General features: G+C 47.8%; 1 protein-coding gene across 1 annotated transcript in view; it reads right to left on the bottom strand.

Moving 5' to 3' along the window:
- The window catches only part of Frmpd1 (FERM and PDZ domain containing 1), a 103,435-nt gene extending 92,620 nt beyond the window's left edge, over positions 1-10,815 (bottom strand). Inside the window, exon 1 of the mRNA XM_031377283.1 lies at positions 10,639-10,815. The gene's annotated coding sequence lies outside the window, so the exon portion shown is untranslated. The remainder of the gene's footprint in view (positions 1-10,638) is intronic.
- Between the last annotated feature and the right edge of the window lie 6,629 nt (positions 10,816-17,444).

Genomic DNA, 17,444 nt, shown 5'->3' with positions numbered 1-17,444 from the left:
GAGCTGCTCAGACTATAGGCCTCAGGAGGCCACCATCCTGCCCTCTGCTCTCCCTCAGCTCTGCTACCTGCCTAGCAAAGCCACCATCTACTTGCTCCAAGGCTTTTCGGGGCTCTAGACTGCCCCATGTTAGTGTGAGTTGCTGTCAGAGAGCCCAGAAGCCAGTAGCAGGCTGTGGAACACATTTCAAAGACCATGGGACTTTGCATGAGGGGAAAGGAGCTCACACAACAGTCTTTCCAGGGCTGCCAACAAGTCTCTCCTGAATTTTTTTTTTTTTAAATAGAAAGAGATGTGTATATGGGCCCTGAGACAATAAATAATTTTCTTCAATTCATTAAGGAAATACAAGGACATAAGACTCCCCTGGCCTGTCTTCTCTGCCCAGAGCACACTCACAGGGGGACAGTCTGTAAGTCTAACAATGGCTGATGAATATTTTAACAGCAGTGGCTTCTTCCCATTGATAAAACTCTACATATAAGTCTGAGCATGTTGGTGAAATGAGGGTGTGTACCAGAAAGACCTGCACTTCCCTGGGCTGCCTAATGCTCAGAGGCCCCACCCCCTCCCCGTAATAAAAAACAAAAAACAAAACAAAAAAAAAACCGGAGAATGATGATCAGAGCAGCACAAGCACCCAGCAGAACAGCAGCCAGGATGCTAAAGGAGAATGAAAACATGGAGGCCAGAAAGCAGAGGCCAGGGTTGGTGTGCTGGAGCATTCCTATAATCTCGGCACCAGGAAGCTGAGTCAGGAGAAGAGGATCAAAACTTTGAGGTTAGTCCTTAAAAATATAGAGAGAGATAGAGATTGAGATAGATCCACCCACTAGGGGCTGGAGGGATGACTCTGTGAATATCTTGCACTGGAGGCTCTTCCAGAGGACCTGGATTCAATTACAAGCACCCACAGGGTAGCTCACAGAGGGTATCAGAGATGGCATGCAAGTGGTACAGACACATGCAGACAAAACACACACACACAGACACACACAATGTAATAAAAAATAAAAAATTTCCCAGCTGGGTGGTGGTGGTGCACACCTTCATTCCCAGCTCTTGGGAAGTAGAGCAAGATGGATACCTGAGATCTAGGCTAGCCTGGGCTACAGAGCAAGTTCCAGGGCAGCCAGGGCTGCACAGAGAAACCATGTCTCCAAAAACCAAACCCAAAACCAACAGCAAAAAATATTTTTTTCCAAACAAACAAAAAGAATGTAAGGAAAATAGAGAGCCAGAGGAGAAACCTGTACAAATCTCAAATCCTATAAATATGCTCTTCTGTGGGAACAAAAAGTCTATGCATAGAACCTGTTACTGGGCCTTAAACAAGCAGCCTACATGGATCGTTCAGGTAGACCCATGATGAATGTCCTTCTAGGAACAAAGCTGAGAGAGATTTGACACAGAAAGCAGAAGAGAGAGAAGTGGAGAGGGCAGAGACTGGATCAATAAAGCCACTAGTCAAGAAAGACCAACAACCACCAGAGATTGAAGAAGGCAAAGAAAGGACACTGCTCCCATGACTGCCCCAACTTGTGCCCAGATCTCCACGTAAAAGACAGCAATGTCCAAAACCTTGACTTTGTATTTGGGACTTCCTGTGGATCTCTACAGCTTTAAAAGAAAGGTATGAATATTTGTTACAACATCCACAGGGAATTAATACAGTACCTAAGAAGCTGTCAGCTAGAGAAGGATCTGACTTCCAGAGTTGCTCACCAGGGCACACAGTAACACTGATCCAAATCCCACTGGGCTCTAACAATGTACTTAGCCTTCCATACTGGCCCAACCCAGGGCACAGAAGGGCCCATGGAGGACACACCAGGCCAGGACCCATGGAGGACACATCAGATCAGGCGGACCCATGGAGAATACACCAGGCCAGGACCCATAGAGGACACACCACCCCAGGACCTGCAGAAGACACACCAGGCCAAGGGGACCCATGGAGAACACACCAGGCCAGGACCCATAGAGGACACACCAGGTCAGGAGGATCCATGGAGAGACACAGTGGGCCAGGAGGACCCATGGAGGACACACCAGTCCAGGAGGACCCCAGGAGGAACATAGTGGGCCCAGCGGCACTGATGAAACATGTACTAAAAAGCACAGATGCCTTACTTGAGCCCACAAGATAACTAAAAAGCAGGATAAAGGCCTTCATTTTATGCCTGTCTCCTTTACTGTGGGTCACCTGCTTACCTGGCAAGGTCTGTGTGTTAATCACTCAAAGGCTGTCCCCTTTCAGGGTTAAGACGTTGGAGATAAATCACCATTCCTTTTTACTCTTGAGTTGCTTTGGTTTATGAGAACAAGAGAACTTCAAGGGACAGTCTCAGTTGAAGGACATGATCCATGAGGGTGGGGCCATACCACAGACCACCCAACTTGTCCTGTCAATCAATATGAAGCTCTCTGGATCCTCTTGAGCAAGACCAAAGCTATGAGCGTGGAAACCACACCTAACCCAGGATTATTTAAACTACACTTCCCTCTTGCCCCTTGCTCCTCTGTTTAAACCTAAAGCTCATGTCGGTGCTCCAGTGACGGACTTGAGGGGTCACCGGACCAATGTGCCATACTGAACAACCCTGCTTTTCACAGTCCCTCATCTCTGTAATTAGAGTCTTGGGATAGACTGTCAGCTCCAAGGAACCTTGCTTGGTGGGGGCTGCTGGAGAGCAGGCTCTGACTCTACTTCCAGTCATACTAACACAGAGACCCTGGAGTGAGGTGACAGCAAGAGGCCTTGCTCTTTCTGGGCTGATCACACAGCCCCTGCACAGCTGTGTCCTATCTTAGTCCTTTTCATGGCCCTGGATAACAGTGAGATACCGACATATCTGAAGAGGTGAAGACGTGGGGGCCTGGTCCCAGACTCTGAATGACTAAATGGTCTCTATGGCCATTGTAGGGAAGAAGAAATGGTTTTTTGGTGGGGGAAGGGTGGCTCAAAGAGTAGAATCAAGACGACAGGGCAACCACTGACCAAAGACTTTTTGGCTCAGCATTAGGAAGAACTTTCTAATAAATAAGAGTCTGCAGAGACTGTGGTCACAGCGACCAGTGGTCTGTCGGGTCCAAGGAGATGGCTGGGTGTGAGGGGAAGTCCTGCACCACGCCAACGATATGCTTGATCGGCTCCCAGCTGGCAGGCCTTGAGGGTCAGCGACTGGTGGCTCAAATATCCTTTAAGTATGTGTGAATTTAGATTTTTTGGCATAAGACAAGGCATGTTCACCCTTTTACTATTACATAGCTTTTGTGAAAAACTAAGGCAGAAACCCAGAAACCCCCGCCCCAGAAATGAGCCTCTGAAAGAAACAACCAATTCTTCCTACCCCATAAACAAACAAACAAACAAACAAACAAAAAGTTTCCTGACCCCAGAGAGGAAATGCAGCTCCAGACAGACACGGCTTTCCCATCTGGACCGACAGCCCACAAACAGCACTTGCACAGGTGCCAGAGAGCCAGGCACAGCCTGAGTTGGATGTTCTTTTCCCAGGAAAACCGGAGAGAACAAACACTCAATTATCTTAACAGGAAATAAAAAGCATCCCTCTTCTTTTTAATTTTTTTCTTTTTTTTGCATCCTTCCACATTCTCCCCTCCTACTTCTAATCAGGCCTGACCCTGCTTAGCTTTGAAGATGAGTTCATGTGCTTTCAAGGTGGTTTGCCTACAGGTCATCCTTCTGAATTCTGTATTTACAACGAAGAGCACAGCTAAGAAGTAACCTGGCAACTTAACATATTAATATATAAATCAGCCATGGAATGGGTGTTTTGGTGGGAGATGGGTTGTAGGGAAGATTAAGAGGCTGTATGGGCTGGCAAGATGGCTCAGCGGGTAAGAGCACTGACTTCTCTTCTAAAGGTCCTGAGTTCGGATCCTAGCAACCACATGGTGGCTCACAAACACACATAATGAGATCTGATGCCCTCTTCTGGTGGCATCTGAAGACAGCTACAGTGAATTACGCTGGAGTGAGCGGGAGCCGGAGTGAGCAGGGCGGAGCGAGTGGGGCCAGCAGAGGTCCTGAGTTCAATTCCCAGCAGCCACACACATGATAGCTTACGGCCATCTGTGCAGCTACAGTGTACTCATACACATAAAATAAATAAAATTGCCAGGCAGTGGTGGCACATGCCTTTAATCCCAGCACTTGGGAGTCTGAGGCATGCAGACTTCTGAGTTTGAGGCCAGCCTGGTCTACAGTGTGTTCGGGACAGCCAAGGCTATGCAGAGAAACTCTGTCTCGAAAAACCAAAAATAAATAAATAAATAAATAAATAAATAAATAAATAAAATAAATCTTAAAAAAAAGGGGGGGCTGTAGCCCACACCTGGTCCATATTCTGGACAGGAAGTACAGCATTTCTCATCTGCCTGCACATCTGTCTTCTCTTAAGTCAAAATCTCAGAGAAAGGAGCGCTGTTACATCCGGATGAATTCCTCTGAAGCTCCTTCCGTTCAGGATTTTGAAAATTTGCCACGTTGCCCTTTCACAGAATCTGCTGGGTCCTCAGATCATTCCTCAAGAGAGGTCAAAAGAATGCACTTTCACATCTCCAGATTTACTGCCACCTCTTGTCTAGCCTGTGAAGTGTGTGTGTGTGTATGTGTGTGTGGGTGTGTGTGTTGTGGGTGGGTGGGTAGGTGGGTGTAATGTGTGTATGTGTGGGTGTGGGAGGTGCAATGTGTGTGGGTGTGATATGTGTGGGTGGGTGTGTATGTGTAGGTGTGTGTGTTGGGGAGTGTGATGTGTGTGGGTGTGTGTATATGTATGTGTGCATGTGTGTGTGATATGTGTGTGTATGGAGTGTGTGTGTGATGTGTATGCATGCGTGCGTGCATGTATGCGTGTGCATGTGTGTGTGTGTGTGTGTGTGTGTGTGTATGTGTGTTTTCTTTCTCTCCAAAAGAAGCAGCATTAAGGGTGTGCATCATTCAGCAGCTGGCTCAGGGAATGATTGGAAGCCTGAACCATCTTTAATCACTGCAAGTATCAGATGAGTCTGTGAAAACATCATGTCCCATCAGTGAAAATAACAGCTACTGCTTCACATCGACTGGCAAAGCACCAGACAGGGCTTCTCACTGTCCCTCAGGCAGAGAGTTAATCTAAAAACAAAGCAAAACAAAGCGTCCCTGTTTGCAGAGCTGCAGAGAGGGATCTATACTTACCCAAACAAACGTAAGCTGCCGCTTCTGCTTCGGTGAGCGAGCATTAGACTATTCTGTATGCATTAGATTATGGTAACAATACAACAGCATGCATATTTCAAAACTGTGTGCACTGGATGGCACTGAGCACACAGGCACATATGATATTTGAAAGCTTACTGGATCAGACCTTTTGGTACAGTAAAGAATGCTTTTTATGGGCAGGCAAGCTGGTTCAGTGGGTAAACGTGCTTGCTGGGAAAACTTGGTAATTTGAGTCCCCTCCCCTAATAATCACTTTTTGAAAGAATGTTCTTTATAATATTATTGCTCAAAGCTCAAAGGTCCAAACACACACAGTGTGTGTTTATTTAAAATAGGTCACATTGAAAAACTAAATTCAAAATTCCTCAAATTTGAGGCAGCATCAGCTCTTTAGTGAATGGAGCCCTAATTTAGAGTGAGTTCAGCTAAGGACCTACCACATGCAACCCTTATGCAGCAGCAGTGTGCTTCTGGCTTCCCTCACGCCACCTCTGATGTCACTCTTGAGCAGCAGGGGTATGACGGAGCAGGCACTGTGGAACAAGGGTGTGGTGGGTGGGGAGAAGCGGGGCACCGCACCTGCCACTCTGGGGGCTTCTTCTGGCTTGTCTCTGTATGCACAAGCAACTACACACAAAATCTTTCAAGCAACTGTTTCTCCATGAGCAGTAGCAAGGGCAGCAAGAGATCAGGCATTGATGAACACCCTAGATAGACACGGCGATTAGAAAGACAGCTTTCTAGGGGAGGGAGGACTTGAGTTTGGTCTTCACCAAGTATCTAGCCAGGACCACTCAGGCTAGGCACATGCCAGGCGGAGATGAGATATGAGGGCTGAGGCCTAGCTGTGGGGAAGGGACTAAGGATGAAGGATGGGGTGAAGGAGGAGGGTGTGTGTCATGTCTACGAGGCTGATGACTCTGAACTTCCAATAGGAGGCCATGTGAAGTCATGTGATCAGAACCACACTTTAGTAAGAAATCACAGAAGCCTGATATTCAAAATGAGCCTGCAAAGATGGGAAGTTGAGAGAATTGGGAAGTTAAATGTCAGGGCGTGATGACGAGTGACCACAATAAAGTCAAAAGGACAAGGTCATAGGTGATTATTCTCAACATGCCAGATGACTATCCCCCAGCCCTCTGCTGTGGATCTCCAGTCTGGGAGAAAGAGGAGGTAATGACCATGTGTATCCTGAGACCAGGGCCACTGATTTGGTGCCAGGGTTGGTACTGCCAGGCACTCGACCCCACCCAAGCTTTCTCTTCATATATCAGTGCACAACTAACTCATAGTAAGAAAGGGGAAGACGGAGAAGAGAGGAAGGTGACAGAGGGTGGGGCATTAAGAGAAAAGGAAGGGGGGCAGGAGAGAGGAAAGGCAATGGAGAGAGGACAAGACATCCTGAATGTTGACTGAGCATGCCATTCCCTAAGCACAGCACCAGCAGCTTCGAGTGAGTTCTACAACCTACTGATCCCTCTCCAAACCCCTGACATGGTTCTCCACTGCAGGCATGGAAAGCTTAGTCCAGAATGTGCCCAGTAACTATTGCAGGAATCGCATCTGTGCAGACAGGCCATCTCAGTCCTGAACACATCGAGACCCCAGGCCTTGGGACTTGATGTTCCTTCTACCTGGGATACTCCTTAGCCTCTTGTATTGGATGTTTATCAATACAGGATACTCAGACCAAGCATTTTTTTTTATTGTTTATTTGTTTTTAAATTAGGGGTTAGGGAGATGGCTCAGCAGTTAAGAGCACTTGCTACTCTTGCAGAGAACCTGAGTTCAATTCACAGAATCCACATAGTGGCTCACAGCCATCCATAACTCCAGTTCTAGGGGACTCAATGCCTTCTTCTGACCTCTGAGGCCACCAGGCACACACATGATACGCAGACATACCTATGTGCAAGCGAAATGCTCATACATATAAAGTAAATCCAATACATATATAATTTATTTTACTTGCATGTGTGCAAGTACTCTGTGTACATGCGTGCACACACACTACATAGACACACACGCGTGAATGCATCATGGCATGCACATGACAGTCAGAGACAACTTTTGGGAACTGGTTCTCTCTGTCCACCATGTGTGCCCTGGGAACTGAACTCAGGTCTTCAGACTTGGCAGCATGTGCCTTTTATCTTTCCAGCCCCCTCTTCTAGGTAACTTCTATGTATCAACATTTAATTCTCACAACAACCTTATCATTCGCTCTAGGAAGCAAATAAAGAATCCCGGAAGATCAAATAACCTGGAGCTGCTGAGATGGATCAGACTAAAAGTGCTCCTTGCTACCAAGTCCTACAGCCTGAGTTCAATTCCCAGAACCTTCACGATGGAAAGAAAAAAAACAACCCCCACAAGTTGTCTTGTCCTTTGACCTCCAATATATGCACGTTGGCACACACACAATTTTTTAAAATACTAGTTAACCTAAAGGAATAATAGAGAGAGAGTAGGGGCTAATATGCTAATCTAGGCAGTATGGCCCAAATCTGTACTCTTTTTCAGGACGCTTCAACACAGCCCCTTCCCAGCTCCTTTGGGGACCTAGACAAGAGTTCCTAATGTCCCCACGCTCCATCACTTTCTCTCAAACTGCCCCGAGTATCTCCTTCCCAGCATAACCCGCAATTGCCTTATTTATGTATTTAGTTGTTTAGTCTGTTTCTCTAACCAGAACGTAAACCTCAACAAGGCAGAGACCTTGCCTTTTGTCTTCCTAGAATACTTCCCGGGCTCACAGAAGCCATCCTATGAATAACTGCTGAATGAACAGGGAGAGAGTACATAGAAGTTGTGTTGTGCTAAATGGAGAAATAAGGTGGCAAGTGCTAGTCTTCACCGTTTGTCCTGTTCTTCTCTGACCACTGTGCATGTTCAGCATCCTACACAAAAGCAGAAGGGAGCCAAGGCCCAGTTCCCAGCATATATGGACAAAGTTGATGCATTTATAACTGGCTGTCAGATCCTTCTGCCTGGGTCCTTGAGCACACAGTGATAAGCTCGTGGGAGGCAAGGATTGAGGCCTCTGATTTAACCTCCACCACTTTTAGTATTTACAGGACACTGGAAGCTGTTCATGTCCGTATCAGATCGTAGCCCCCTCCAGATAACAAGTGCCCATCTCTGGGATCAGGAGGTTCCCTGAGAATGAACACACTGTCGCGGCCCTGGTAGGAAGGTTCTGAGTCAAGGCAGAAACTAAGACAAAGGCACCATGTTTATATTCCACAAGTGCACAGCAACACACCGAACTCGCTGCCCATGGTTCCCTCGCCACAGAGGGAACCAACTCTGGTCAAATGCCTATTATATACAAACGCCACTTCTACCTAGGATCTATCGTGTGCGTTGACAATTATCTTTAATTTCCTTTGATAAATGAGAAGAGTGAAACTCAGAGGACCCAAACCCCACAGCCAGTGGAGACCAAGGCACTCTGCCTATCTGCTCTCAAGAGTGCTGGCTCTGACTGCTCTGCACTTCCACTGGACACCATACTCTCTGCTGACCTGAATCTTGCTAGCCAGTAGTCATCCAACTCCCTTCTTTGAAAATGACCTCCCTGCTGAGACCCTCGACTTCCTTCTACCTTCCCGGGTGGCAGCTCCTCCAGCTCTCCAGCTGAAACTCATAGTCAGTTTGCACAAGCCCCAGCAGATGAAGCCCAGAAGCCCCATGGTCTAAGTCTATACTCCTCACTAGACCCTCAGCCCATGCAGCAGGAGAACCCCTTCGGTAATTTTTCTCATCTTTTCCCACGAGAACCAAGCACTGGAGGATGAAGAGAGCGAATCAAGCTTGTGTTTGAATGCCTCTGGGGGCGGGGCCAAATTAGCCTCCAATTCAGAGTGGCACTTGGGAAAGGCAACCTCAACCCCACCCTGTCACAAAACTCCTTCTCCTTAGCCTCCGGACTTCCTAAAGCTTGAAACCTAAAACCAGCATGTCTAGGAAGGAAATCAAGCAAAATTGCTTCCATGAGATGTCTCTCACTGGGGAGACACTAATTGCACTACAAGATATTGGGCAGTGGGACAAAGCTCACCTTCTACCACACACGGTCAGGTATCCCGTTCTCAACTTCACTCTGACTACACCAGAAGTCACCGGTCCCGGAAGTCAAGACAGGTCCTTTCTGAGCTATGGGCCTCTGCAGCCCCCATGTACGTATACACACAACACCCACCAGAGGATTCCTGATTTAGAGCGAGTCTCCATGTCCAGAACTGTAAAACATCTCTACCTCCCCTTAGACTGGAATTAAGCATCCACTAACCTCCTTCAGGGCCCTACAACAGTGCATTATCTTCCTCCCTCAATTTTGTGAGGTTTTGGCAAAAAATAACCGCCTCACAAACAGAAACATTTCCTGATCTATAAGGCACTTTGAAAACAAATCATTATGTCGTTGAATATTTTATGATGGGCCAATGCACCGGAGGAGGCAAGGCGTGCTTTCACCAACCCTTGCCATGTCTATTTTGAGACTCCTAGAGCAAACTCCAAATGCTTCCTTTATTTTTTCAAACACCAATTTGTAAGTGCTGGATAGATTCTTGATGGATTAATGGTGCCACTCAAACTGACCCTGCAAGGCAGAGCTCAGAGACTACCCTTCTGTAGAGTTTATAGTAATCTACCTCAGAGAACATCTCATTACTTTCACCCTGCCTTAAAGGCGCCAAAACCAGCCCCAACCCGTGGACTTGCCCAAGGTCACACAGCCTGGATGGCCCCGGGACATCTAGCTCTGGGAGCTCCACCATTTCCAGAGGCCACCGCCACACCCATCCTTAAGCTCAGTCAAGGCTACAGCGGGTTAGGGACGTGACCCATCCCTCCCCCCAATACTGACTTCTGTGAGTCTCCAACATTCCTCTCCACTCCCCATGAGCTCTGAAGCTGATACACTCTCCGTGCACCCCTCCACTCAAAACAGAGCAATACAATCAGAACGCTTCGGCCGATCGTCCCGGCAAACAGCTCAACCCACTCTGCTGCAGGTGTGGCAATGAGACCGGACAGGCAGGGCTCATCTGAGGTCACTCAGAAAGTTGGCGCTGGCCGCGGCCGCACCTGAACCCCAGGTCTGCCTCGCGGCTGGTCGCTCCTCCCACAACTACAACCGTGCAGACCTCGAAAACTTAAGGCACACAGATCCCATGCACCGCACCGAGTTAACCGTGGCAGGTCCCAAGCAAAGCCGGCGGCCACGCCACGGACGCCGGGAGAGGGGGGGACACAGAGGAGCGGTGAGGGTCACCCGGGAGCGCAGCGTGGAGGGCGGCGCGGAAGAAGCCGAGGAGCAGCTCCCAGAGACGCAGGCCTGGGATGTGGGGACCCAGGTCCTCCCCAAAACTTGGCGGCGGCGCGGGGGGCCTCGCCCTTACCTGAGGAGGTGGCGCCGCCCGCGTGCACGCGGAGCCGGCGAGAGCGGTAGCTGGGGCGCCCCGCCCAGCGGCGGCCACGGTCGCGGACCGGGCTCGGGCAGCGGCTCGGCTCGGGCTCGGCTCCGGCTCCGCCTCCCGCGCCGCGGCTGCAGCCCGAGGGGGGAGAGGCCGGGCCCGGCTGCGCCCGCGCCGTCTGGCGGCGGCAGGTGCTGAGGCTGCAGCTGCGGGGCCAGCCAGCTGCCGGCGCCGCGACCCCCGCCCCGGGGGGAGGAGCCCCACGCACCGCCCACGCGGACTCCGGAGGTCCTGGGCCGTCGCAGTGGGCGGTCCCGCTCCCACCCAGGACCTGCCTCCCCTGGCCTTCCTTAGCTTACCCGCCGGGGGACATGCGGCGTCCCCACGGGAAACACTAAGGCCGGGAGGGGAAAGGGACAGCCCAAGGTCACCCAGGCCAGCAGCCTGAGCTGGAACCGGGAATGACCTCCCCCCTTCTAAGCTCTGGCTTCCCAGCTAGCTCTCTTACCCCGCGGTAGGAGACCCTGGGGAGTGAATACAGAAGCTCTTTATACTTCCCTTGTCTCCCAATCCTTGCCCCCCCCTCCCCCAGTCTCTCCTACTGAGGGCAGTGGAAGAGAGTGGGCTCACTTTAGGCACTGTTGACAACTATCTACCCCCATCCCCCACCCCAATCCTTCTGTTCTCTGGGGGGTTCGGAAAACCTGTAAGCCCTAAACTGCTGAGATACCCTGGGGCTCTGCACGCATGCCCCTTCTGATCCCCGCCCCCCAGCCGAGTAACCCAGTTCTCATGCTAAAATTCTACCACCTCTTTCCCCGAGGCAAGTCTCTTAAGATGGAATAGCTACATCTCCAGGCTTAACGCTGTAGACACTGGAGAAGTGGCCTCCAGAAAAACACGGTCCTTGTTTCCTAGTACAACAGTCTAACCGACTGAATAAAGTGCTGATCTGGTGCCCATAGCATCATCCCGCCTACTGAAGGGGATGCCCTCTGAACAACAACTGGAGTTGGCCAACTGGAGTGTGGGAAAGCATTCCAGGCAGAGGACCAGAACAAAGATCTCAGGATATGGCAGCTTTCACTGAAACACGAGCAGAAGGGAGCTTAATTGAACGAAGAGTTAGAGGAGGTTATTCCTGGTCAGTATACTGTGCTATCCCTGGCTATCATGGGAGGAGTTTTGAGGATGGAAGGGGTTGCCACCAGATTATCAAATTAGACCACTGTGGGAATCAAATAGAGCACAGAAAAGATTCTTAATCCAAGAACAGGTGGGCAAAGCAACAGGTCAGCCTGGATGAAGACAGAAATTCCAGCACCCACCAGCTCCCTAGCCTCCAAGCCCAAACTCAGGCCACTCTCTTGTGAATGGCTCCGTCTTGGAAAGACTCCTTTCCATGGGCTGATGAATCCCGTACCTCTCTTCCCCGTTCCTGTTTTAGACAAGGTGTACAAAACTACGACCCAGGATTAGCACCACGGGAAGGTGGGGAGAATCGGAAGATACGGAAGCATGCTGGGTATAAAGTCAGCTTTAAGAAAATTAAATATATTTTGCAATAGCCTATGAACCGACAATTTACAGTAAAGTTTAATTGAAAGACTGTGCTGTAAATGAAGATTAATAACTAAATTATGTGCACAATCCAGATTAAACGCCCATCGGGGTACTTGTCACACAGGAAAATAAGAACCCAGCCCTGTTGTCCATCAAGAACGAAATTTTCCCATCAGGTCTGATCCCGTCCCTCACAGTTTCCTAGCTGCCTAGGTCGGTAGTCTTTCAAACAGGGGCCATCACTGGCTTCAGAGACCCTGCTCTGTGTGGGATGCCATCCTGCACACTCATGCCTGACAGCCTGCTGCACTGTTTCTCCCTCGTCTGCCGTCCTGGTGGAACCCACAGTGCCAGGCGTTCTTTGCCTGAGGGACTTTTTCCTCCTTTCAATCTTGTAGGGCGATTCTTTCTCTTAATTTTATTAGAACGTATTCATTGTACACTGTGCCAAGCTTCATAAAGATGCCATTCAAGGATGTCATGATGTCCTCTGACCATATTCACCAGCCATCACTATCCTGATCTCCTTTCAAGCCTGTTCTCTTTCTCTTTGCCAATTGTCTTGAATTCTCAAGTGTACACTTTTTACACACATGTATGGAATCTACCTTTTACATAAGAGAAGGCATTATTTGTCTTTCTGCATCTGACTCCTATGAGCTGTGTGATTCAAGCCAGGTGGTTCTTCTGTGCTCCAAACCCAGACACACAGATACCTGTGAATTCCCAAATGGTCCTCCAGGGCCCCAGGCTCAAACGCACATCTTTCCAGTAAACTATGTTTCTCTGTCTCTACTTGTGGTGGCACCATCTTCCCAGAGGCACCAAACCAGGAAACCAAATAGTCATTTTACTCTTCCTGTACCTTATACGCAACGGTCACTAAATCCGGTCCACACTGTGTCTTGAACATCTCTTACACCTCTTACACACAATTTCCCCTCTCCATCCTATGGCCCTTGCCTCAGTTTACAGCCTAATTTTAAGGATTACTTGTGAGTGTGTGTGTGTGTGTGTGTGTGTGTGTGTGTGTGTGTGAGAGAGAGAGAGAGAGAGACAGAGACAGAGACAGAGAGAGAGAGAGCGAGAGCATGCCCATGCATGAACATGCAGATGCCTGTGGAGGCCAGAAGCATCAGATCCCTGGGGGTGAAGTAACAAGCTATTTCAAGTCACCTGACATGGGTACTGGGAACTGAACTCAGGTCCTCTGCAAGAGCAGTACATACTCTTAACCACTGAGCTGGTGTCTCTCCAGCTCCATCTTACTGCTTCTCACCAAGACTGCAGTAACACCTCCTATCTCACCAATTTCTCCTTCAGCCTTCCAGTGCTACCACAGTCTCTAAACAAAAACCTGGCAAACCTGGCAATCTCTCCTGAAGATTCACCTGCTGATCAAGTCTTATGGTATCTCTCTACATAGCCTTGGCTGTCCTGGAACTCACTGTATAGATCAGTTTGGCCTCGAACGCAGAGCTCCACCTGCCTCTGCCTCCCAGGTGCTGGGATTAAAGGTATGTGCCACCACACTGGACAATTTATGCTCTCCTATGGCTGCAGGCCCATTTCTACTCACTGCACACTTGATCACCAAACACCTATATTCCCAGGCTACATCATGCAATAAAAGCTAATATTGAGGGAGCTGGAGAGATGGCTCGGTGGTTAAGAGCCCCAACTGCTCTTCCATAGGTCCTGAGTTCAAATCCCAGCAACCACATGGTGGCTCACAACCATCCATAACAAGATCTGACTCCCTCTTCTGGAGTGTCCAAAGACAGCTACAGTCTACTTACGTATAATAAATAAATAAATCTTAAAAAAAATAATAAAGCTAATATTGAGCCAAGGTATCTGGGTTCAAATCCAATGCTGCTACATTTTTAACCCTGTATAATTTGGGGAAAAGTTCTAGAACCTCACTTCTGAGTTTCTTCCTCTGGAAAGGGAGCATAACAGGAATACTTACAACCTGGCAAGGATCTAAATTCAGCTTTGGGACGGGGGGGGGGGGGGGGGGGGTGTGTGGAGGTGCAGGGGGTGGGAACAGCCTGTTAGACAGTGCTGTCAATTTTAACTGCTTACAATCATGTGGCTTGTCCTGTTTACAGAGAAGGAATCTGAGACTCCAATGAGCAAGTGCCTTACCTATGATTAAAGCAGCTGCTCTAAATCATACAGGATTCAGAATTTCTCACAACTAAAGACTGCACAAGTACTTTCTCCCCTGTAGGAGGTCTCCTCACTTCCCCATCTCTGCCCTGCCTGAGAGAAAAACTCTTCACCTCTAGATTGAGGGTTTCCTCAAGCACGCTAGTCCCCCTCTGTGCATCTGGTACACTTGTACATCCATCAAACTTGGTCACATGTGTGTGTGTGTGTATGCGTGTGCACGCATGCATACACACACACACACACACACACACACACACACACTCTACAGTGGTTTGATAGCATGTCTGTTTTCTTGGGACCTCTTGAAAAAAATAATACCTTATTAGGTTTTTGTCTTTCTAGTATGCCATAAATGTTTCTGAGTGAATGAATATCTCAGCAAATATTATAAACATACATACATACATACATCATATAGATATGCATAGTCCTCAAGGTTTGACCCTAACACCTGTCATTTCTGTATGAATCCCTCCCAGCATCCTCCTCTATCACCCAGAAGAGTCATTTCTGAGGACAGGACAGCACTGGATGATGCAGAACGAGACAGCAAACCTGATATTTGCCTGGGTCTTGTCGCTCTCGGAGGCCGTGCCTTTTTTAGTGGCACCATGTAATAACCCATAATGAGACTCTGTGTTGCATCCTAATGAGACTTCCTGACTAGAACATCTGAGGCTTTAATTTACTTCCTATAAGTACCATTTCAGCTCAAAGTTTGCTCTCTCTTTGGTGGTGAGGGTGCCATTTGTCATCGGCTAAGTGCCCATATCTTCCCTTTATCTCTATTAATCTTCTTTGCATTCAAAAACTCCTAAGAGTGGACTTAATAGTGAGCATTTCTATACAATTTCCTTCTTAGAATGCCCAGCTCTTCCTGACTGCACATCTATTGTTCCCAAAATAGAACAGTTTACTGCTTCAAATTTCAGCTTTACTGTCTGCAGAGATTTAGGATGAGGAGTGCTCTTCATAACGACCAAATTTCATAGGGTTTAAAAAAAAAAAAAAAAACCACAACCCTGCCATTCTGTATGAAATAGTGTTTTGTTTAATTTGTGTTGTCAGAATGCAAGCATACTGGCAATGTTAAATACTTTCCCATCAAAATAATCAGAAGCAGGATAGGTGGAAGAAACCACAGTGGCTTAAAGTAGGACCAAAAGTGAAGTGTCATAGTGTTCTTGTATTTGTCTAAATCCTCTCATGCTTGGAGGCTCAGCAGAGAGAAGTAGAGTCTAGTGATCTTCTCGGGCTCATTTAGATCTGAATAGTGAGCTTCCTAGTGGGTTTCCAAGCTCTTATTCATTCACACCTCCAGTCTTGCTGAGTGCCTGTCATGGACTTAAGCCCTTTGAAGTGGATAATTTTAATATAGAGCCACACTTGGTGAGGAATCCTGTAGTTTGGCTAATTTTCTTCTTTCTTTCTTTCTTTCTTTCTTTCTCTCTCTCTTTTTTCCTTCCTTCCTTCTTTCTTTCTTTCTTTCTTTTTTTTTTTTTTTTTTTTTTTTTTGGTTTTTCGAGATAGGGTTTCTCTGTGTAGCCCTGGCTGTCCTGGAACTCCCTCTGTAGACCAGGCTGGCCTGAAACTCAGAAATCCACCTGCCCCTGCCTCCCAAGTGCTGGGTATGCCCAGCGCCAAACTTTTCTTAATGAAGAACTATAATAAAGGCTGTTGCATCAAAGAACTAAGACCCATGAACTATTAGGAGTATAGCAGGGAGACCATTAGAAAAAAGGCCGGCTCTCCTGTGGTCAGAGTAGGACACAGCTGTATTTGCACTCTCAAGGCTGAGGGAAAGGGATCCTCAGTTCAAGGCCAGCCTGGGCTACATAGCAAGATTATGCTACAGCAATCAAGAGAAACAGCTCTATGTGAGATCTACGCCAGAGTTCTAGGCCCTGGCTCTCCCTTCCTTGCCATGCATCAAGCCACTGCTCTGAGTCACAGCTTTTCCTCCATTAAAAAAAAAAAAAGATATCTGATGACAGCCCAACCCCTGGGAACCCTTTGTTGACTGACTCTTTGAGATTAAGGGAGTCAGAGTTAATGCTAACTAGTCACAAAGAGAGATGCTGCTATGCTGGGAACGAACGAGCCCGAGCCCGTTGTCATGAAGACTGAGTGATGACCTGAGGAGAGGAATCATTGCTTTCCGTGGAGAGATGCTGGTGTTAAAAACAATAGCTCTTACTCCCCAGATTCTAGAATGAAGACACAGACATCCCTGCTCCCTTCTTAAGAATGAATCATCTAGTGGTAAAATCCGGGGAACAGAATTGTACTAGAAGGTCCATGTTATAGCTTGAATGGGAAGGAAGGGTCCCCCACGGGCTCGTGTTTTGAATGCTGATTTCTCCTGGTGGTGCTTGCTGTCTGAGGGGAACCAAGGAACCTTTAGAAAGTAGGTCCCTCAGGGTGGCCTTTGGATGCTGTAGGCTGGCTCCTGGTCCCAACATGCTCTCTGCTTTCTGATTTGTTGAGATATGAGCAGCTGTCCTCTACCACACACTGCTACAACCATGTTGTTTTGCCAAGCACATGAGCCAGGGCACCATGGGCTGAACCTTAAGAAACCATGAGTTAAAATTAACATTTCCAGACCGGAAGTGGTGGTACACATCTCAGCACTTGGGAGGCAGAGGCAGGTAGATTTCTGAGTTCGAGGTCAGCCTGGTCTACAGAGAGAGTTCCAGGACAGCCAAGGCTACACAGAGAAACCCTGTCTTGAAAAACCAAATAAATAAATAAATAAAATAAAATAAAATAAAATTTAACATTTCCTTTTTTTTATTTTTATTTATTTTTTATTTTTGAGAGCCACTGAGTTTTCTTTATACTGCAGAGGACCATTGATGTAGTAGCATTCAGATCTTCTAAATCTTCAACCCAAGACTTTTTTCTTTTTTAAGAACTCAATTCAAGGTTCTTATTTTTTTTTTAAATATTTATTTATTTTATGTATATGAGTACACTGTAGCTGTCTTCAGACACACCAGAAGAGGGCATCTGATCCCATTACAGATGGTTGTGAGCCATCATGTGGT

Source organism: Mastomys coucha, unplaced genomic scaffold, assembly GCF_008632895.1.
Source record: "Mastomys coucha isolate ucsf_1 unplaced genomic scaffold, UCSF_Mcou_1 pScaffold18, whole genome shotgun sequence".
Taxonomy (NCBI): domain Eukaryota; kingdom Metazoa; phylum Chordata; class Mammalia; order Rodentia; family Muridae; genus Mastomys; species Mastomys coucha.
Note: the sequence above shows the minus strand (reverse complement) of the source record. Positions and strands in the feature narration are given on the sequence as shown.